The sequence below is a fragment of the Bufo gargarizans genome, chromosome 7 (assembly GCF_014858855.1).
Source record: "Bufo gargarizans isolate SCDJY-AF-19 chromosome 7, ASM1485885v1, whole genome shotgun sequence".
Lineage (NCBI taxonomy): Eukaryota > Metazoa > Chordata > Amphibia > Anura > Bufonidae > Bufo > Bufo gargarizans.
Window position 1 is genome coordinate 120,896,966 of NC_058086.1, and position 24,498 is coordinate 120,921,463.

At 46.4% G+C, this 24,498-nt stretch overlaps 1 pseudogene; it reads left to right on the forward strand.

Moving 5' to 3' along the window:
- The first annotated feature begins 5,358 nt into the window (after positions 1–5,358).
- Positions 5,359–5,535, forward strand: LOC122944311 (annotated as a pseudogene).
- Positions 5,536–24,498: the final 18,963 nt, after the last annotated feature.

The following is a 24,498-nucleotide window of genomic DNA, read 5'->3' on the forward strand; positions in this document are numbered from 1 at the left end:
GTTTAGTGACAGAATTAGACTTGGAAATACACAGTAGCGGGTGTGTGTGAAGTTATTCTGAATGACCCAATGTGCACCTTGAATATTATATACCCTTTTAGGGATAGATTTCAAATAGCTCTGATATAGCAGAAACCACTAAATTATGAAATTGCTAAATTGGGAATTGTATTTCAACCCAGAACAAGAAATGTGCTTGAACGGACACTAAATAACTCGCCCAGCTACAGCACTAGGGACAGATTTAGCTGGATATAAATTTGAGGCCTAGTATTTAGGCGCTGGGTGACCGGTATGGATTTAGTGACAGAATTAGACTGGGATATGGCCAAAAAATAAACAGACTATTGCTGGTTAAATGCACTTGGTGTGACAGCTTCACCCTGATGTAGGCTTTAGCCAAAAAACAACCACACCATTGAGGGTTAAATGCACTTGGTGACAGGCGCAGCTTGCCCCTGATTTAGTATATGGCCAAAAAATGAACAGACTATTGCTGGTTAAATGCACTTGGTGTGACAGCTTCACCCTGATGTAGGCTTTAGCCAAAAAACAACCACACCATTGAGGGTTAAATGCACTTGGTGACAGGCGCAGCTTGCCCCTGATTTTGTATATGGCCAAAAAATGAACAGACTATTGCTGGTTAAATGCACTTGGTGTGACAGCTTCACCCTGATGTAGGCTTTAGCCAAAAAACAACCACACCATTGAGGGTTAAATGCACTTGGTCGCAGCTTGTGCTGGCGCACCACAAGACACAAAATGGCCGCCGATCACCCCAGAAAAATGTGACTGACAAACGGTCTGTGCAGCCTAAAAACAGTGAGCAATTGAGGATCAGCAGCTCAATGATCCACAGCTGCAGATCGATCAGTTAATCAAGTCCTTTGGAGGAGTTAATCTGCCTAATCTCGCCCTACTGTCGCAGCCGCAACCTCTCCCTACGCTAATCAGAGCAGAGTGACGGGCGGCGCTATGTGACTCCAGCTTAAATAGAGGCTGGGTCACATGGTGCTCTGGCCAATCACAGCCATGCCAATAGTAGGCATGGCTGTGATGGCCTCTTGGGGCAAGTAGTATGACGCTTGTTGATTGGCTGCTTTGCAGCCTTTCAAAAAGCGCCAAGAAAGCGTCACAAAAGCGCGAAGAAAGCGACGAACACCGAACCCGAACCCGGACTTTTACGAAAATGTCCGGGTTCGGGTCCGTGTCACGGACACCCCAAAATTCGGTACGAACCCGAACTATACAGTTCGAGTTCGCTCATCCCTAGTTGTCTCACTTCAGCAAATGGCAATTATCATGTAAAAAAGTTAATAAAAGGCGTTTACTAATGTATTGTTATTATCCGTATTGTTTCCTTAGCTGACATGATTCATTTTTCCATCACATTATACACTGCTCATTTCCATGGTTATGACCACTCTGAAATCCATCAGCAGTGGACATGCCTCCACACTATAGGAAAAATCACCAGCCTCTATGGAGGCTGGGACCAATCTTGCACACATAGGCAAGTGCTTTTTCCTATAGTGTGCCAGCATGGCCACCGCTGATTTATTGCAAGGTGGTCTTAACAATGGAAATGAGCAGTGTATAATGCGATTGAAAAATGATAATAAACATTAGTACATGTCTTGTATTAACTTTCTCTACATGATGAATGCTATTTGCTGAAGTGGGACAACCCATTTAATGCGTAAGATATTACAGATAAATTGTTATGTAACAAATTTACTATTACTGTTTGTTAAATAGGGGTTCATCAAATAAAATATTATGTGAATTCGGTTAGCTCACTAATGTTCTCCATTTTTAATCATTGGATGAATCGCAGCAGTGCATGTGGGATTCTACCAGAAATAGTTCCATACATATAAAAGATTAACATGTTGCTTTACATAAGAACAAATGTTTATTCTTAGAGATGAGCAAATTCCATTCAGCCGCATTTCCAAAAAAGATTTGATTCAATCCAAATTTATTTGTGACAAATTGCATAAAAAACAGGTATGTCGAGGCTGCTGAGAGCTTGCATAGTAGTGTAGAACACTGTGCATTGCAGAAACATGCTGTCACAGATGTAGTAGGGGAGAACACCAAAAGTCAACAAGAAGGAAGCGGAAAGACACTAGGCCTCACCACTAGGGAACGAAAAGGGTCACCACCTATAAAACCCTGCTCCTGGCCCTTACTCCTATCCGTGTGGGCACCTCTCCATGGTAGAGATACCCTTACACAAGAACCAAGAAAATCCTGGTGACCCTTGGATGCCCTAAAGATAATGACAGGGAAGAGACCACCCGTTCCTTCCCTGGTGAAGGAACTAGCATCTCACTGAGGCCTAATAAACAACCCAAGCAGGGGGGGGGGGGGGATACAAAACACAACAAGCGGAATACTTAGCTTCTGAGGATGATGGATGAACAGGACTCTAACAAGAACCACACTCCAGCTCTTTCAAAACCAAATGAAGCTATCCCAAGCAAGGAGCGATGGGTAAAGTCAGACTAAATAGGGCGAGGTAAAGTTGACATGATCCACACCTGAACAGGAGGTGTGGACATACCAGCAACACACAGACAAAGTGAAACCAAAAGAGGCTGTCAGATCACTAATGCATAGATAATCTTTCAGACCTTCTGAGACCTATCACAGATGTGACAGTACCCCCCCCCCCCCTTTCCATAATCAACGTTATTAGGATGAGCTCTATGGAATGTTCTCACCAGACGACTAGCATTAACATTGGTCACTGGAACCCACATCCTCTCCTCTGGTCCATACCCTATCCAATGAACGAGATACTGGAGGGATCTCCGGAGAACTCGGGAGTCCACAATCCTGCTGATCTAAATTCTAAATTGCTGTCCACCATGACAGGAGCGGGAGGTAAGGAGAACGGCTCAACAGGTTTGACAAGTTTCTTTAGCAATGATTTATGAAATGCGTTATGGATTTTCAATGCCTGAGGAAGTTCAAGATGGAAAGCTACACGGTTAACAATGGCAGTGATCTTATATGGACCAAAAAATCTTGGCCCCAACTTCCAAGAAGGTACCTTAAGTTTAATGTTTCTTGTAGACAACCACACAGAATCACCCACTCTCAGGTCTGGACCACTCATAAATCTCGTGTCAGACGCACGCTAATACCTGTTGCCCATCTTTTTCAGGTTATTTTGGATTTTCCACCAAATAGAAGACAAAGAAGAGGAAAATCGTTCCTCCTCAGGAATGCCGGAATTTTGAGCACCAGAAAATGTACCAAACTGTGGCTGGAACCCATATGCCCCCAAAAAAGGCGACTTATCAGTGGATTCCTGTCTACGGTTATTTATAGCAAACTCAGCTAACAACAAAAATGAAGACCACTTTTCCTGATTCTCTGAAAAAAAAAACATCTCAAATAAGTCTCCAGATTCTGATTAGTGCACTCCGTCTGTCCATTCGACTTAGGATGAAAAGCCGAAGAGAAGGAAAATTGTGCACCCAGACGAGTACAGAACACTTTCCAGAATCTGCAAACAAACTTCCTCTATCGGACACCAAATCAGAGGGAATGCCATGTAGTTTCACGATGTTGTCAACAAACACCTGTGCAAGAGTTTTAGCATTGGGTAGACTTATGCAACCCCAGCCACCAAAATCTGCGAAAGATGAGATCGACAGTCGATCTTCTCCCAGAGTGCCCAGCAAGCACGTACAGTGATGTTCCTCACACACCTTGTGACGTAATTCGGAAGGAACAAACAATTTCCCTGGAGGACAAGAGTCCGGAGCATCCACCTGTGCCTCCAATACCCTGGCCTTGAGATCAGGATAAAGAGCAGATATGACTACCCCTTCAGATAAAATGGGACTAGGGTTATTAGTCTCACCCCCCCAGGAAAGCTATGCGACGTTCTTAACCCTAGGGCGGTAAGTGACAATGAAGTTAAATCTGGTGAAAAACAATGACCATCTGACCTGCCTTGGGTTCAGTCACTTAGCCGACTCCAGGTAGGCCACATTCCTGTGATCAGTAATTACCGTAATAGGGTGAATTGCTCCTTCCAACCAATGCCGCCATTCCTCGAATGCCAACTTAATGGCCAGAAGTTCCCTATTCCCCACATCATAATTCCAATCAGCAGTAGAGTTTTTTAGAGAAAAATACACATGGGCGCCATTTACTAGGTGAAGGACCCTGCGACAAGATTGCTCCTACCCCTACTTCAGACGCGTCAACCTCAACAATAAATGGCTGAGTCAAGTCTGGATGCACCAGAATAGGGGCCGAAGCAAAACATTCTTTCATAGCAGAAAAGGCCTGTAATGTTGCATCAGACCAGACAGAAATATCTGCACCCTTCCTAGTAATGTCTGTTAAAGGTTTAACCACCGATGAATAGTTCAAGATAAATTTACGGTATTAGGTGGTAAATAGAGATGTCGCGAACATAAAATTTTCCGTTCGCGATCGGCAAACACGAATATCCGCAAATGTTCGCAAACCGGGCAAACTGCCATAGACTTCAATAAGCAGGCAAATTTTTAAAACCACAGGGACTCTTTCTGGCCACAATAGTGATGGAAAAGTTGTTTCAAGGGGACTAACACCTGGACTGTGGCATGCCGGAGGGGGATCCATGGCAAAACTCCCATGGAAAATTACGTAGTTGACGCCGAGTCAGGTTTTAGTCCATAAAGGGCATAAATCACCTAACATTCCTAAATTGTTTGTAATAATGTGCTTTAAAACATCCAGTGTGTGTATACGATCAGGTATGATGTTTTATCGATCTGGTAGTGTAAGGGTTACGCCCGCTTCACAGTGACAGACCAAACTCTGACAGACCAAACTCCCCGTTTAACACACTGCAAACAACCACAAAGAGTCCATTTGCACAACCGCAAACTCCCCATTTGCACAAGGTTGGATACCAAGCTAGCCATGTTCCGTTCCTTGTCCTCACTGACGTAATTGAAGGTCTCTTCCTCCACCCAGCCACGTACAACACCAAGGGTCCCCAAAAGGTCTTCCACCTCCTCAAAGCCACCTTCCTCCTCTGACTCCTCTTCTTCATATTCCTCTCTCTGCGTTGCCGCAGATCTAGCAATCAACGACAACAAGGCTGCTTCTGGTGGTGATGGTGACCACAACTCTTCCTCTTCATGCTCATCTACGGCCTGATCAAGCACTCTTCGCAGGGCACGCTCCAGAAAAAATGCATATGGGATGAGGTCGATGATTTTGCCTTGGATTTGACTGACCAGGTTTGTCACCTCTGCAAAAGGATGCATGAGCCTACAGCCATTGTGCTTGAGCGTTCAGTAACGCGGCCAAAAAATACCCAGCTCCGCAGAGGCTGTCATCTTTTTTTTTAAATTAAAAAAAATCTGTTCTTACCAGTTTAATCTCTGTTTTGTTCCCTATCAGGGGACAGTGTATGGAATAGATTTTAGGAACCAGGAGATGGAAAAAGATGCTTGGTCGGTCCTTTTGCTTCCAATTTGGGGCACTGCACTTGTGCCGTGCAATGTACCGTGCCACCCTATATGAGTGGTATGTTAAGTAGTACTATTCCTATCAGTTTAATCCCTGTTACGTCCCCTATCAGGGGCCAGTGTATGAAATAGATTTTAGGAACCAGGAGATGGAAAAGAGGCTTGGTCGGTCCTCTTACTTCCAATTTGGGGCACTGCGTGTGCGCCGTGCAATGTACTGTGCCACCCTATATTATTGGTATGTTAAGTAGTACTATTCTTATCAGTTTAATCCCTGTTACGTCCCCTATCAGGGGATGTGTATCAAATAGATTTTAGACACGCACAAAGAGTTGTCAATAGTTGACACACTCATGACATAAATTTTATTCCTCTATGCGTCAATCTTGGTGTAGTGATGACTGTGCTCATGCGCATGTTTGGGATATTGCAGGCAATGGCGGTTTTTCAAAGCCCATGGTCATGCTGAGGTAGTTCAGTGACAGTTAAGTGACCCAGAAAACAATGATTCTGCAGTGTGGGCCCATTGTTGGCCTAGTAGGCTTTAATTATCTCCTTAGATGATCACAAAGAAAATTAATGTTTTTTCTATGCAAAATTATCCAGCCGATCGCTTTTGGTCTGTTCACAATGAAGCAACAACCTTTTTATCTGGGGTGTGCCAACATTGCCAACACACTCATAGAGGTGATCTCTTCATTGTGATACGCAAGCCCCTTCACCACAACAAGGTAACGATCACGAAGGGGAATTGACACATGTATGTACCTTTTTTTTCTTTTGTTTTTGCAGCCACAGTGCAGCACCAGAGGCAAGAAAAATTAGGCATGTACACATGTCTGAAAAATCAGGTATTGTTGCAGCCGCTGCCTGGAAAAATTGATGTTTTCCAGGCAGAAAGTGCACTAAAACATTGCGGCTTGAACCCTAGTTGGTGGCAGAGAAGTCACGCAAGTCATCCGGCATGCAGGGGTTAAATACAGCAGCGTGTGGACCATTTTTAGCCCAAGGCATCTCATCAGGCCTATTTTAGTCAAATGTATCCCCCACTGTCAGTCCCTTTGGGATCCATGCCTCATTCATCTTAATAAAGGTGAGGTAATCTAGACTTTTTTGACCTAGGCAACTTCTCTTCTCAGTGACAATACCTCCTCCTGCGCTGAAGATCCTTTCTGACAGGACACTTGAAGCGGGGCAGACCAGAAGTTCTATCGCATATTGGGATAGCTTAGGCCACAGGTCAAGCCTGCACACCCAGTAGTCAAGGGGCTCATCGCTCCTCAGTGTTGATAGCTGCAGTTAAGGCAAGGTAGTCTGCTACCTGTTGGTCGAGTCGTTCTCTGAGGGTGGACCCCGAAGGGCTGTGGCGATGCGTAGGACTTATAAAGCTCTGCATGTCCTGCATCAACAAAACATCTGTAAAGCATCCTTTCCGGCGTGGTCGTGGTAGGAGGAGGATTACTTTCACCTCTTCCCTGTTAGATTCCTGTTGTAAGTAACTGATAAAGAAATATAGAGAGTGGTCCCTCAGGGGAGAAAGGTGCAATGGAACCCACCCCAAAACTGCTCGGTAATTAGAACTATATGAAACAAAAGGGGCAGTAACGTATTAAAACCTAACTTTTATTAGGAAAATTAAGTCGATAGACATGCCAATAGTCAAAAGAAATGGGTGGGTCTTACTGGTAGTGGACGATCAGAACCTTCTAGTCCAGTACCCAAGGAGAGGATGTTTTCACACCTGAATATGTCCTCCAGTGGGTGGTTACTTTATGCAGGAGGGCCACGGGTAAAGTCTGTCCCTGTTTATGCCCTACTTGGCCTGTTATGCCCTAAAGTGAACCTCCTAACACGGGGTCTTATCCCCTCAAGGGGTGGCCCCGTCCGGAACCTAACCCTAAATAAATTACCTTAGATGACCCTGTCGAGGACAGGGAAAGTGGCCCTATTAGGGGCAAGGAAAGTAACCCAGGGTATATCCAGAAGATAGTGGTAGTAAAGAACTATTGTGGAAATATACTCAACGTCCTTACGCGTTTCATATGAGAATATATCCTAATCTAAAGGAAAAAGGTCTTCTACCTGTAAAATACCCCTTAACTTATCAGGGGACAAGGGTCTTGGGTAGAGGAAGAGCCCCCACTCCCAGAGCAGCTGTATAGTTATAACAGATGGGGGGGGGGGGGGGAGATGGAATTGAGGTGGAGCAGACTTAGAAGGACGTTTTTAGTCCAAATCAACCCAGATACCTGTGAAGTGGAAAACATCAAGAGGAATCCATTCAGGTTGAGGAACTAACTGCAGCTCAATTTAGTAGCATGTCAAGATGGTTACTTACTATTTTCCATGGAGCGCGTGTGGCCTTTACCATGAGGTGCGGCAGGGGAGCATACTGCCAGTCTGCCGGCATCTGACAGCGCGACTAAGCACGCTGTTGAGTTTAAATGGAAGGGGAGGGGTGGCAGTGCGCATGCGTGATGGGCGTGGCTGATGCCCACGTGACTATGTATATGTCATCTGACGCAGCGAGCCACGTGCCCGCTAGCGCAGCTCCTACAACTACACTCATGCTGGTTCTGGAGAGGATAATGGGCATCACCTACTGGATGGGACCCAGAGGGTGACATTATTGGCAGTCAGACCCATGAATCTAGATGGGGTAAATTCACCTTGATGACACATGATGATAAGAGATGATGAATTTACATAGGGTAAATTAACTTTGATAATATATAATGATAACAGATAGGAGAAGAGACTGGGAAGAGCTCAAAACAGGAGGGGTGAATAAATAGTGGGACCGGGGCATCTCTATGATTTAAATGCCCCTTGGTCCACTTAATCAGTTACCCCATCCTGCACGTAGGCGGGAAGTACTATTGGGTAACAATCATCAATCCGGGTCACAGAAAACAGCCAAATTGAAGCTGATCATTCAAACCGTGTGGGTTGGTGGTTTTCAGTTTGAATATCCACCAGCACTCTCTTTGGAGGATACGTTTATCCCAATCCCCCCCTAGTGGTGGCTTCCTGATCAGTTCTATGCCTAAAAATGCGACCACTGATGCCCGCCCACCGTGGGCAGAGTGAACGTGTCTCACCACTGGGGTGTCTCTGTTATTACATATGTCGCCAATGTGCTCGCCTATACATACCCGTAATTCCCTATGGGTTTTACCCACATATCTTATTCTGCACTTACAGGTTAGGCGGTAAATAACTCCTGCGGTGCGACAGTTGATAAAATCACGTATGTAGAGGCTAAATCCAGTGGAGTCCAATGTCAGTGATTTGCTCTGAGTGACAAAGTTACAAAAACTGCAACAACCACACTTGAAGCATCCAATGACTGGTTTGTCCAACCATGTCCTTTTTTTGGGGGGACTATAATGGCTATGGACAAATTGGTCTCTGAGATTGGTCCCTCTCCTTAAGGTCACTGATGGATGGGGACTGACTACATCGACCAGATCCGGATCCATCAGGAGGGTAACCCAATTACGTCCCAGGATCTCTTTGATTTGTGCGGCCGCTGAGTCAAATGTACCAATGACTCATAGTCTTTTTTGTGGCTCTGTTGTGTGGGGGCCCCAGTCGGATGCAAAAGTGTAGTGCGTGTCTCATGTCGGGCTCTCTGGTAGGCCTTTCTCAATGTGTTGTCAGGGTAGCCTTGTGCCCGAAAACGTTTCTTAGCTCGTTTGTCTGATGTTTGAACTCCCGTTGTTCCGAGCAGTTACGTTTAAGCTTTAAATATTGGCCGACGGGAATCCCCCGTTTCAATGGGACAGGATGACAGCTGTCCTATCAAAGTAGTGAGTTTATCGATGTTTCTTTACAGTATATTGTGGTCTGCAAACCCCCCTTGATGTCCCTGGATATACATATATCCAGGAATGGGAGATCATTGCGTACAATGAGCGAGGTAAACCTAAGATTGATGGTATTATGATTGAGCTCCTCCACCAGCCTCTTAAAGTCATCCTCTGACCCACTCCACAGAATGAAGATATCATCTATGTAGCGGGCCCAGAGGATGATGTATTTGGTGTACCAGCTGGGTGCATCACCGAATACAATGGTCTCTTCCCACCAGCCCAGGAGCAAATTTGCGTAAGATGGAATGTATGAGCTGCCCATCACGGTGCCCCTGAGCTGGTGGTATATCTGACCATCAAAGAGAATTACTCGTCCCCTGGCTCTCAATAAATGTGCAGTAGCTAGGAGACCCTTTTCATGGGGGATGGAAGAGTACAAGGCCTCAACATCAATTGATGCCAGGAACCAACTAGGTTCTAGGTTAAGGTTCTCTAGCTTAGAGAGTAGATCACCTGTGTCTCTCACATAGGAGGGAAGCGATTGCACAAACGGACCCAGTATCTGATCCACATAGATTCCACTCTTCTGCGGCAGACTGCCTACCCCTGATACAATCGGCCAACCCTTAAGGGGCAATGTGCCATTGTCGGATTTACTGGGTAGAGTAACTCAAACTCGTCACTGCTAATGAGCCTATCCATTTTGGCTTTTGTCAAAATCTGTCTCAATTCCAGCTGGAATCTTGGGGTGGGGTCAGATGGTAATACCTCATAACCTTATAACCTTGTCTGTCGCTGAGTAATGTAAGTCACATATCACAATAGGCTGGGGTGTCTAAGATGACCACATTACCCCCCTTGTCAGAGGGCTTGATCATGATATTAGTGTCTTTCGATAGCTCCTTTATCGCCTGCCTCTCGTTCCTACTACAGTTAAACCTTGTTGGATTTGAGATTATCCCAGATAATTTGGTGATGTTTTGTTTTAAAAAAACGTCAATGCATGAGATATCTCCCACTGGAGACATTTTAGTACTTCTGTTTTTAAGGTCTGTAAAAGGACCTGTACCTTCAGTATTATTAGGCATGGTATCAAGGTTATTCAAGAGGTGTACATCACTCAGGATCTCTACCGGTATGCTCAGCTCGCGGCTTTCTTTTTTGTCTCTAAGCTTGAATTGTTTATGCCACTTCAGCTTGCGGGCGAACAGGTGGAGATCCTTGGTCCAGTGGAAGAGATCAAATTGAGTGGTAGGACCAAAGGATAAGCCTCGTCTCAATACCTTAGTCTCTACTTCGGTTAAGGGACGTGATGACAGGTTAATTACCAGTTTGTCCTCAATAGGCCCCTATTGATTGGGCGGAGGTAGGGTGTTTCGATTCCGTAACGGGTAGTGCATTGTTTGGGCTAAAACCCTATTTATTCACCCCTCCAGTTTTGAGCTCTTCCCCGTCTATTCTCCTATCTGTTATCATCATATATTATCAAAGTTAATTTACGCTATCTAGATTCATCAACTGTTATTATCATGTGTCATCAAGGTGAATTTACCCTATCTAGATTCATGGGTCCGACTGCCAATAATGTCCCCCTCTGGGTCCCATGCAGTAGGTGATGCTCATTATTCTCTCCAGCACCACCATGAGTGTAGTTGTAAGAGCTGTCTTGCTTTAACCATCGGCTCCTCCCACTCTTGGTACCTTCCTTGGACAGCCAGCGCTGTGCTCTGCCCCGATTACGCCCTCATGCTATGACGTCAATGAGTGCGCCGTGACGTCGGTGAGGCTGCACCGCAAATGGGCTGACCTTCAGGCAGATGCACATGCGCTAGCAGGCATGTGGCTCACCGCGTCAGATGACATATACATAGTCACGTGGGCGGCCATGCCCATCACACATGCGCACAGCCACCCCTTCCATTTAAACTCAACAGTGTGCTTAGTCGCGCTGTCAGACGCCGGCAGACTGGCAGTACGCTCCTCTGCCCTGCCGCACCTCATGGTAAAGGCCACGCGCGCTCCATGGAAAATAGTAAGTAACCATCTTGACATGCTACTAGATTGAGCCGCAGTTAGTTCCTTCAACCTGAATGGTTTCCTCTTGATGTTTTCAACTTCACAGGTATCTGGGTTGATTTGGACTAAAAACGTCCTTCTAAGTCTGCTCCACCTCAATTCCACCCCACCCACCCCCATCTGTTATACCTATACAGCTGCTCTGGGAGTGGGGACTCTTCCTCAAGACCCTTGTCCCCTGATGAGTTAAGGGGTCTTTTACAGGTAGAAGACCTTTTTCCTTTAGATTAGGATATATTCTCATATGAAACATGTAGGTATGTCGAGTATATCTCCACACTAGTTCTTTACTACCACTACCTTCTGGATACACCATTGGTTACTTTCCTTGCCCCTAATAGGGCCACTTTCCCTGTCCTCGACAGGGTCACCTAGGGTAATTTATTTAGGGTTAGGTTCCGGACAGGGCCACCCCTTGCGGGAATAGGACCCCATGTTAGGAGGTTCACTTTAGGGCATAACAGGCCAAGTAGGGCATAAACAGGGACAGACTTTACCCGTGGCCCTCCTGCATAAAGTAACCACCCACTGAAGGACGTATTCAGGCGTGAGAACATCCTCTCCTTGGGTACTGGACTAGAAGGTTCTGATCATCCACCACCGGTAAGACCCACCCTTTTCTTTTGCCTATTGGCATATCTATAGACCTCTGGCACACCTCTGTGGTCTTTACTCCGATTATGTTTATTGGTCCAACAGTCCTACTTCCGCCCTGTCCAGAGGCGGTAATGCGGACTTGACCATAAGGTGACCTGTTACCCCAGGTTCCCTGCTGTTGTCTGTGTATTGTTTGTCTGTTAGGGGTTCTTTTTCCCAATCCTGGGATCTTAATTTTCCTAATAAAAGTTAGGTTTTAATACGTTACTGCACCTTTTGTTTCATATAGATTCCCGTTGTGCTGTGACAATACCCTTATACATAGAAACATAGAAACATAGAATGTGTCGGCAGATAAGAACCATTTGGCCCATCTAGTCTGCCCAATATACTAAGTAGCCCCTGGCCCTATCTTATATGAAGGATGGCCTTATGCCTATCCCATGCATGCTTAAACTCCTTCACTGTATTTGCAGCTACCACTTCTGCAGGAAGGCTATTCCATGCATCCACTACTCTCTCAGTAAAGTAATACTTCCTGATATTACTTTTAAACCTTTGCCCCGCTAATTTAAAACTATGTCCTCTTGTAGCAGTTTTTCTTCTTTTAAATATTCTCTCCTCTTTATACGCTGTATAAAGCATACTTTTTAACTTGTTTTGGAACTGCTGCATCCTTTCCGACTTCCGGCAATACGGTAACATTTCAGCCACTTTCTGCTTATACCAGGGCATAGTAGCGTGGCCACCCAGTACAGGTCGTTCTCCTTCAGCCTTTTTATACGAGGGTCCCTCAACAGGCATGACAGCATGAAAGACCCCATTTGCACAAGGTTGGATGCCGAGCTACTCATGTCCCATTCCTCGTCCTCACTGATCTCATTGAAGGTCTGTTCTTCCCCCCAGCCACGTACAACACCATGGGTACCAGATAAGTGACAACGAGAACCCTGGGATGCCTGCTGTGGTTGGTCTTCCTCCTCCTCAAATCCACATTCCTCCTCTGACTCCTCTTTCTCAGACTCCTCTTCCAGCGTTACTGCAGGTCCAGCAAGCAATGCTGATAAGGCTGTTTCTGGTGGTGATGGTGACCACAACTCTTCCTCTTCACGCTCATCTAAGGCCTGATCCAGCACTCTTCGCAGGGCACGCTCCAGGAAGAAAACAAATGGGACGATGTTGCGGTTGGTCCCTTCGGTGCGACTGACTAGGTTTGTCACCTCCTCAAAAGCACGCATGAGTCTACAGGCATTGCGCATGAGCGTCCAGTAATGTGGCAAAAAAATACCCAGCTCTGCAGTGGCTGTCCTAACACCCCGGTCATACAAATGCTCGTTGACGGCTTTTTCTTGTTGGAGCAGGCGGTCAAACATTAAGAGTGTTGAATTCTAACGTGTCGGGCTGTCGCAAATCAAGCACCTCACTGGCATGTTGTTTCGCCACTGAATATCGGAAAAGTGCGCCATGGCCATGTAGGAACACCTGAAATGGCCACACACCTTCCTGGCCTGCTTGAGGACGTCCTGTAATCCTGGGTACTTATGCACAAAGCGTTGTACGATCAGATTCAACACATGTGCCATGCACGGCACATGTGTCAACTTGCCCAAATTCAATGCCGCCAACAATTTGCTTCTGTTGTCACACACCACTTTGCCGATCTCCAGTTGGTGCGGAGTCAGCTACTGATCCCCCTGTGCGTTCAGGGTGGACAGGAGTGCTGGTCCGGTGTGACTCTCTGCTTTCAGGCAAGTCAACCCCAAGATGGCGTGACACTGTCGTATCCGGCATGTGGAATAGCCCCTGGGGAGCTGGGGGGTGCAGTTGATGTGGCGCAAGACACAGCAGCAGAAGAGGACTCAACCGAGGATGTTAGCAAAGAGGATAGAGTAGGAGGCGTAGAGGACATGGCATTAGGCCGGCCTGCAAGTCGTGGTGGTGTCACCAACTCCTCTGAAGAGCCACGCACTCCATGCTTGGCAGCTGCCAGCAGGTTTACCAAATGTGCAGTGTAGGTGATATACATGCCCTGACCGTGCTGTGCAGACCAGGTATCAGTGGTCAGGTGGACCCTTGCCCCAACACTGTGTGCCAGACATGCCATGACTTCCTTATCCGCAATAGAGTAAAGGTTGGGGATTTTTTGAAGGCCTCAGACTCCACCAGCTTGTATGGTAAAAGCTGGCAGGCTAACAGTTCCGACAAGCCAGCTGTCAGACGCCGGGCAAGGGGGTGACTCTTACGCTCAAACATTTCCTTGACAGACACCTGACTGTAGGCAGATGAGCAGGAACTGCTGAAGGTGAGAGGCGGAGTGGCGGTTGGTTGAGAGGGGGCAAGGAGGACAGCAGTGGTTGACGTGGCTGAAGATGCTGGACCAGGAGGAGGATGGTGGCTTTGAGTTTGTGTGCTGCTTGTACTCATCATGTGTTGATCCCATAGGCGTTTGTGATGTGAGATCATGTGCCTTCACAAAGCAGTTGTACCTAGGTGGGTGTTGGACTTCCCACAACTCAGTTTCTTTTGGCACAGGTTGCAAATGGCATCGCTGTTATCAGAGGCAGACACACACAAAAAAATGCCACACTGCTGAGCTTTGCAATGACGGCATTCTGGTGGTGGCAACAGCATGCGTTGATTGGCGTGCTGTCTGGCTGACCCCGGGTGCCGATACATGCTCTCTGACTGTGCCACTAGCTCCTTGCGACGACCTCCCACTGCTTCCAACTCGTCTCCTCCTCCTCTCTGTCTCCCCATCTGAACTTTCCCCCTCTTCTTCTTCTCTTCGAGCGGGCACCCACGTGACATCCACGGACACATCGTCATCATCAACCGCTTCACTTGTATCTGACAACTCAGCAAAGGAACAGCACATCATCATCACACCGTACGTTCATGTGTGTAATGATGCCTGACTGAGACATATCCCTATTATCTACATCCTCTGGCAATAATGGATACGCATCACTCATTTCTTCCAACTGATGTGTAAATGACTCACCTGACAGATCAAGTGAAGCGCTGTGGTGCTAGTGTTGGTGGTGGCGACAGGCGGGCGGGCGGGCGAGTGGTAACTTGAGAGGTGCCCGAAGCAGAGCTATAGGAGGATGGTGCGTCAAGGTTCACAGCGGAATCTGTAGAAGATTGGGTGTCCTGTGTTAGCCAGTCAACTATGTCCTCAGAACTTTTCGAGTTCAGGGTACGTGGCCTCTGAACACTGGGCATTATTCTAGGGCCAAAGGAAATCACAGTACCACGACCACGACGGCCCCTGCAGGGTGGCCTGCCTCTGCCTGTTTTTTTTTTTAGAATAGGGGTACTATGCGTGCAAGGCACTGTGCCACCCGATATGAGTGGTGGGCAGTGGGCACAGTACAGTCTGTGGGCCTGACACACACTGGCAGGCAACTGCAAGTATATTACAGAGAAAAAATTGTATTACTTTTTTATCTGAAAGGTACTGTGCCACCAGATATGAGTGGTGGGCACTGGCAGTGGGCACAGTACAGTCTGTGGGCCTGTCACACACTGACAGGCAACTCCAATTATATTACAGAGAAAAAAATGTATTACTTTTTTATCTGCAAGGTACTGTGCCACCAGATATGAGTGGTGGGCACTGGCAGTGGGCACAATACAGTCTGTGGGCCTTACACTCAATGGCAGGCAACTGCAATTATATTGCAGAGCAAAAAATTTTATTACTTTTTTATCTGCAAGGTACTGTGCCACGAGATATGAATAGTGGTCTGTGGGCACAGTACAGTCTGCGGGCCTGACACACACTGGCAAGAAAACTGCAATTGTATTACAGAGAAAAAAATTAAATTACTTTTTTATCTGCAAGGTACTGTGCCACCAGATATGAGTGGTGTGCACTGGCAGTGGGCACAGTACAGACTGTGGGCCTGACACACAGGGGCAGTCAACTGCAATTATATATATATATATATATATATATATATATATATATATAGACGAAAACGGACAGCAACTCCAAGTAGTACAAAAAATAATAGTATAAAAGTATTATTTTTTGTACTACTTGGAGTTGCTGTCCGTTTTCGTCTAAATACAAGGGTAAGCAGTGAATTCCCTGGACCTAGCACCCTATTTTCTCTTTTTGGCATATATTGGTGCTGCCACACATTTTTCTTTTTATATATATATATATATAGAAGAATAGTATAGTGGGAGCACCAACCAGAGTGTGGGTGCAAGGTCCAACGTAGGGTAACGGCAATCTCTAATAGTATAGGCAAAAGAAGTAGGACTGCACTTCGGAATAGTGGAATAGTGGTAAAAAACAAATAGTGGTTTATTCACCCATGATATGGCAAGTCTTGCTATATCATGGGTGAATAAACCACTATTTGCTTTTTACCACTATTCCGGAGTGCAGTCCTACTTCTTTTGCCTATATATATATATATATATATATATATATATATATACAGTTGCAAGAAAAAGTATGTGAACCCTTTGGAATCATATGGTTTTCTGCACAAATTGGTCATAAAATGTGATCTGATCTTCATCTAAGTCACAACAATAGACAATCACAGTCTGCTTAAACTAATAACACACAAAGAAATAAATGTTACCATGTTTTTATTGAACACACCATGTAAACATTCAAAGTGCAGGTGGAAAAAGTATGTGAACCCTTAGACTAATGACATCTCCAAGAGCTAATTGGAGTGAGGTGTCAGCCAACTGGAGTCCAATCAATGAGATAAGATTGGAGGTGTTTGTTACAGCTGCCCTGCCCTATAAAAAACACACACCAGTTCTGGGTTTGCGTTTCACAAGAAGCATTGCCTGATGTGAATGATGCCTCACACAAAAGAGCTCTCAGAAGACCTACGATTAAGAATTGTTGATTTGCATAAAGCTGGAAAGGGTTATAAAAGTATCTCTAAAAGCCTTGCTGTTAATCAGTCCACGGTAAAACAAATTGTCTATAAATTGAGAAAGTTCAGCACTGCTGCTACTCTCCCTAGGATTGGCCATCCTGTAAAGATGACTGCAAGAGCACAGCACAGACTGCTCAATAGGGTTAAGTAGAATCCTAAAGTGTCAGCTAAAGACGTACAAAAGTCTCTGGCATATGCTAACATCTCTGTTAGCAAATCTATGATACATAAAACACTAATCAAAATGGATTTCATGGGAGGATACCACAGAGGAAGCCACTGCTGTCCAAAAAATACATTGCTGCACATTTACAGTTTGCACAAGAGCACCTGGATGTTCCACAGCAGTACTGGCAAAATATTCTTTGGACAGATGAAACCAAAGTTCAGTTGTTTGGAAGAAACACACAACACTATATGTGGAGAAAAAGAGGCACAGCACACCAACATCAAAACCTCATCCCAATTGTGAAGTATGGTGGTGGGTGCATCATGGTTTGGGGCTGCTTTGCTGCGTCAGGGCCTGGACGGATTGCTATCATCGAAGGAAAAATGAATACCCAAGGTTATCAAGACATTTTGCAGGAGAACTTAAGGCGATCTATCCACCAGCTGAAGCTCAACAGAAGATGGGTGTTGCAACAGGACAACGACCCAAAGCATAGAAGTAAATCAACAACAGAATGGCTTAAACAAGAAAATACGCCTTCTGGAGTGGCCCAGTCAGAGTCCTGACCTCAACCCGATTGAGATGCTGTGGCATGACCTCAAGAAAGCGTTTCACACCAGACATCACAAGAATATTGCTGAAATGAAACAGTTCTATAAAGAGGAATGGTCAAGAATTACTCCTGACCGTTGTGCATGTCTGATCTGCAACTACAAGAAACGTTTGGTTGAAGTTATTGCTGCCAACGGTGGTTGAACCAGTTATTAAATCGAAGGGTTCACATACTTTTTCCACCTGCACTGTGAATGTTTACATGGTGTGTTCAATAAAAACATGGTAACATTTAATTCTTTGTGTGTTATTAGTTTAAGCAGACTATGATTGTCTATTGTTGTGACATAGATGAAGATCAGATCACATTTTATGACTAGGGATGAGCGAACCCGAACTGTATAGTTCGGGTTCGTACCGAATTTTGGGGTGTCCGTGACACGGACCCGAACCCGGACATTTTCGTAAAAGTCCGGGTTCGGTGTTCGTCGCTTTCTTGGCGCTTTTTGAAAGGCTGCAAAGCAGCCAATCAACAAGCGTCATACTACTTGCCCCAAGAGGCCATCACAGCCATGCCTACTATTGGCATGGCTGTGATTGGCCAGAGCACCATATGAGCCTCTATTTAAGCTGGAGTCACATAGCGCCGCCCGTCACTCTGCTCTGATCAGCATAGGGAGAGGTTGCGGCTGCGACAGTAGGGCGAGATTAGGCAGATTAACTCCTCCAAAGGACTTGATTGATTGATCGATCTGCAGCTGTGGATCATTGAGCTGCTGATACTCAATTGCTCACTTTTTTTAGGCTGCCTAGACCGTTTGTCAGTCACTTTTTTCTGGGGTGATCGGCGGCCATTTTGTGTCTTGTGGTGCGCCAGCACAAGCTGCGACCAAGTGCATTTAACCCTCAATAGTGTGGTTGTTTTTTGGCTAAAGCCTACATCAGGGTGAAGCTGTCACACCAAGTGCATTTAACCAGCAATAGTCTGTATATTTTTTGGCCATATACTACATCAGGGGCTAGCTGCGCCTGTCACCAAGTGCATTTAACCCTCAGTAGTGTGGTTGGTCAAGCTGTCACACCAAGTGCATTTAACCATCAATAGTGTGGTTATTTTTTGGCCATATCCCAGTCTAATTCTGTCAGTAAACGTATACCTGTCACCCAGCGCCTAAATACTAGGCCTCAAGTTTATATCCAGCTAAATCTGTCGTTACTGGTGTGGCTGGTCAAGTTATTTAGTGTCCGTCAAAGCACATTTTTTGTTCTGGGTTGATATACAATTCCCAATTTAGCAATTTCATAATTTAGTGGTTTCTGCTGTATCAGAGCTATTTGAAATCTATCCCTAAAAGGGTATATCATATTCAAGGTGCACATAGGGTCATTCAGAATAACTTCACACACCCGCTACTGTGCATTTCCAAGTCTAATTCTGTCAGTAAACCTATACCTGTCACCCAGCGCCTTAATGCTAGGCCTCAAATTTATATCCAGCTAAATCTGTCGTTACTGCTGTAGCTGGGCAAGTTATTTAGTGCCCGTCAAAGCACAGTTTTTGTTCTGGGTTGAAATACAATTCCCAATTCAGCAATTTCATAATTTAGTGGTTTCTGCTGTATCAGAGCTATTTGAAATCTATCCCTAAAAGGGTATATCATAATCAAGGTGCACATAGGGTCATTCAGAATAACTTCACACACCCGCTACTGTGCATTTCCAAGTCTAATTCTGTCAGTAAACCTATACCTGTCACCCAGCGCCTAAATACTAGGCCTCAAATTTATATCCTGCTAAATCTGTCGTTACTGCTGTACTGTTGTGGCTGGGCAAGTTATTTAGTGCCCGTCCAAGAACAGTTTTTGTTCTGGGTTGAAATACAATTCCCAATTTAGCAATTTCATAATTTAGTGGTTTCTGCTGTATCAGAGCTATTTGAAATCTATCCCTAAAAGGGTATATAATATTCAAGGTGCACATAGGGTCATTCTGAATAACTTCACACACCTGCTACAGTGCATTTCTAAGTCTAATTCTGTCAGTAAACGTATACCTGTCAACCAGCGCCTAAATAGTAGGCCTCAAATTTATATCCTGCTAAATCTGTCGTTACTGCTGTACTGTTGTGGCTGGGCAAGTTATTTAGTGTCCGTCAAAGCACAGTTTTTGTTCTGGGTTGAAATACAATTCCCAATTTAGCAATTTCATAATTTAGTGGTTTCTGCTATATCAGAGCTATTTGAAATCTATCCCTAAAAGGGTATATAATATTCAAGGTGCACATTGGGTCATTCAGAATAACTTCACACACACCCGCTACTGTGTATTTCCAAGTCTAATTCTGGCACTAAACCCAGACCTGTCACCCAGCGCCTAAATACTAGGCCTCAAATTTATATCCCGCTAAATCTGTCCTTAGTGCTGTAGCTGGGCGAGTTATTTAGTGTCCGTTCAAGCACATTTCTTGTTCTGGGTTGAAATACAATTCCCAATTTAGCAATTTCATAATTTAGTGGTTTCTGCTGTATCAGAGCTATTTGAAATCTATCCCTAAAAGGGTATATCATATTCAAGGTGCACATAGGGTCATTCAGAATAACTTCACACACCCGCTACTGTGCATTTCCAAGTCTAATTCTGTCAGTAAACCTATACCTGTCACCCAGCGCCTAAATACTAGGCCTCAAATTTATATCCAGCTAAATCTGTGGTTATTGCTGTGGCAGGGCAAGTTATTTAGTGTCCGTCCAAGCACAGTTTTTGTTCTGGGTTGAAATACAATTCCCAATTTAGCAATTTCATAATTTAGTGGTTTCTGCTGTTTCAGAGCTATTTGAAATCTATCCCTAAAAGGGTATATCATATTCAATGTGCACATAGGGTCATTCAGAATAACATCACACACCCGCTACTGTGCATTTCCAAGTCTAATTCTGTCAGTAAACCTATACCTGTCACCCAGCGCCTAAATACTAGGCCTCAAATTTATATCCTGCTAAATCTGTCGTTACTGCTGTACTGTTGTGGCTGGGCAAGTTATTTAGTGTCCGTCCAAGCACAGTTTTTGTTCTGGGTTGAAATACAATTCCCAATTTAGCAATTTCATAATTTAGTGGTTTCTGCTGTATCAGAGCTATTTGAAATCTATCCCTAAAAGGGTATATCATATTCAAGGTGCACATAGGGTCATTCAGAATAACTTCACACACCCACTACTGTGCATTTCCAAGTCTAATTCTGTCAGTAAACCTATACCTGTCACCCACCGTCTAAATACAAGGCCTCAAATTTATATTCAGCTGAATTTGAATACAATACATTGGGCCAAATAATATTTTTGTTGTTGTGGTGAACAATAACAATGAGGAAAACATCTAGTAAGGGACGCGGACGTAGACATGGTCGTGTTGGTGTTAGTGGACCCTCTGGTGCTGGGAGAGGACGTGGCCGTTCTGCCACATCCACACGTCATAGTGTACCAACTACCTCAGGTCCCAGTAGCCGCCAGAATTTACAGCGATATATGGTGGGGCCCAATGCCGTTCTAAGGATGGTAAGGCCTGAGCAGGTACAGGCATTAGTCAATTGGGTGGCCGACAGTGGATCCAGCACGTTCACATTATCTCCCACCCAGTCTTCTGCAGAAAGCGCACAGATGGCGCCTGAAAACCAACCCCATCAGTCTGTCACATCACCCCCATGCATATCAGGGAAACTGTCTGAGCCTCAAGTTATGCAGCAGTCTCTTATGCTGTTTGAAGACTCTGCTGGCAGGGTTTCCCAAGGGCATCCACCTAGCCCTTCCCCAGCGGTGGAAGACATAGAATGCACTGACGCACAACCACTTATGTTTCCTGATGATGAGGACATGGGAATACCTCAGCAAGTCTCTGATAATGACGAAACACAGGTGCCAACTGCTGCGTCTTTCTGCAGTGTGCAGACTGAACAGGAGGTCAGGGATCAAGACTGGGTGGAAGACGATGCGGGGGACGATGAGGTCCTAGACCCCACATGGAATGAAGGTCGTGCCACTGACTTTCACAGTTCGGAGGAAGAGGCAGTGGTGAGACCGAGCCAACAGCGTAGCAAAAGAGGGAGCAGTGGGCAAAAGCAGAACACCCGCCGCCAAGAGACTCCGCCTGCTACTGACCGCCGCCATCTGGGACCGAGCACCCCAAAGGCAGCTTCAAGGAGTTCCCTGGCATGGCACTTCTTCAAACAATGTGCTGATGACAAGACCCGAGTGGTTTGCACGCTGTGCCATCAGAGCCTGAAGCGAGGCATTAACGTTCTGAACCTTAGCACAACCTGCATGACCAGGCACCTGCATGCAAAGCATGAACTGCAGTGGAGTTAACACCTTAAAAACAAGGAAGTCACTCAGGCTCCCCCTGCTACCTCTTCTGCTGCTGCCGCCTTGGCCTCTTCTGCTGCTGCCGCCTCGGCCTCTTCTGCTGCTGCCGCCTCGGCCTCTTCCTCCGCCTCTGGAGGAACGTTGGCACCTGCCGCCCAGCAAACAGGGGATGTACCACCAACACCACCACCACCTCCGTCACCAAGCATCCCAACCATGTCACACGGCAGCGTTCAGCTCTCCATCTCACAAACATTTGAAAGAAAGCGTAAATTTCCACTTAGCCACCCTCGATCCCTGGCCCTGAATGCCAGCATTTCTAAACTACTGGCCTATGAAATGCTGTCATTTAGGCTGGTGGACACAGATAGCTTCAAACAGCTCATGTCGCTTGCTGTCCCACAGTATGTTGTTCCCAGCCGCCACTACTTCTCCAAGAGAGCCGTGCCTTCCCTGCACAACCAAGTATCCGATAAAATCAAGTGTGCACTGCACAACGCCATCTGTAGCAAGGTCCACCTAACCACAGATACGTGGACCAGTAAGCACGGCCAGGGACGCTATATCTCCCTAACTGCACACTGGGTAAATGTAGTGGCAGCTGGGCCCCAGACGGAGAGCTGTTTGGCGCACGTCCTTCCGCCGCCAAGGATCGCAGGGCAACATTCTTTGCCTCCTGTTGCCACCTCCTCCTTCTCGGCTTCCTCCTCCTCTTCTTCCACCTGCTCATCCAGTCAGCCACACACCTTCCCCACCAACTTCAGCACAGCCCGGGGTAAACGTCAGCAGGCCATTATGAAACTCATATGTTTGGGGGACAGGCCCCACACCGCACAGGAGTTGTGGCGTGGTATAGAACAACAGACCGACGAGTGGTTGCTGCCGGTGAGCCTCAAGCCCGGCCTGGTGGTGTGCGATAATGGGCGAAATCTCGTTGCAGCTTTGGGACTAGCCGGTTCGACGCACATCCCTTGCCTGGCGCATGTGCTGTATTTGGTGGTGCAGAAGTTCATTCACAACTACCCCGACATGTCAGAGCTGCTGCATAAAGTGCGGGCCGTCTGTTCGCGCTTCCGGCGTTCACATCCTGCCGTCTGCGCTACAGCGTAACTTCGGCCTTCCCGCTCACCGCCTCATATGCGACGTGCCCACCAGGTAGAACTCCACCTTGCACATGCTGGACAGACTGTGCGAGCAGCAGCAGGCCATAGTGGAGTTTCAGCTGCAGCACGCACGGGTCAGTCGCACTGCGGAACAGCACCACTTCACCACCAATGACTGGGCCTTCATGCGAGACCTGTGTGCCCTGTTGCGCTGTTTCGAGTACTCCACCAACATGGCCAGTGGCGATGACGCCGTTATCAGCGTTACAATACCACTTCTATGTCTACTTGAGAAAACACTTAGGGCGATGATGGAACAGGAGGTGGCCCAGGAGGAGGAGAAAGAGGAGGAAGAGGGGTCATTTTTAGCACTTTCAGGTCAGTCTCTTCGAAGTGACTCAGAGGGAGTTTTTTTGCAACAGCAGAGGCCAGGTACAAATGTGGCCAGCCAGGGCCCACTACTGGAGGACGAGGAGGACGATGATGAGGAGGAGGTGGAGGAGGATGAGGATGAATCATGGTCACAGCGGGGTGGCACCCAACGCAGCTCGGGCCCATCACTGGTGCGTGGCTGGGGGGAATGGCAGGTCGATGACGATACGCCTCCCACAGAGGACAGCTTGTCCTTACCCCTGGGCAGCCTGGCACACATGAGCGACTACATGCTGCAGTGCCTGCGCAACGACAGCAGAGTTGCCCACATTTTAACGTGTGCGGACTACTGGGTTGCCACCCTGCTGGATCCACGCTACAAAGACAATGTGCCCACCTTACTTCCTGCACTGGAGCGTGATAGGAAGATGCGCGAGTACAAGCGCACGTTGGTAGACACGCTACTGAGAGCATTCCCAAATGTCACAGGGGAACAAGTGGAAGCCCAAGGCCAAGGCAGAGGAGGCGCAAGAGGTCGCCAAGGCAGCTGTGTCACGGCCAGCTCCTCTGAGGGCAGGGTTAGCATGGCAGAGATGTGGAAAAGTTTTGTCAACACGCCACAGCTAACTGCACCACCACCTGATACGCAACGTGTTAGCAGGAGGCAACATTTCACTAACATGGTGGAACAGTATGTGTGCACAACCCTCCACGTACTGACTGATGGTTCGGCCCCATTCAACTTCTGGGTCTCTAAATTGTCCACGTGGCCAGAGCTAGCCTTTTATGCCTTGGAGGTGCTGGCCTGCCCGGCGTCCAGCGTTTTGTCTGAACCTGTATTCAGCACGGCAGGGGGAGTCATTACAGACAAACGCAGCCGCCTGTCTACAGCCAATGTGGACAAGCTGACGTTCATAGAAATGAACCAGGCATGGATCCCACAGGACCTGTCCGTCCGTTGTGCAGATTAGATATTAACTACCTCCCCTTAACCATATATTATTGTACTCCAGGGCACTTCCTCATTCAATCCTATTTTTATTTTCATT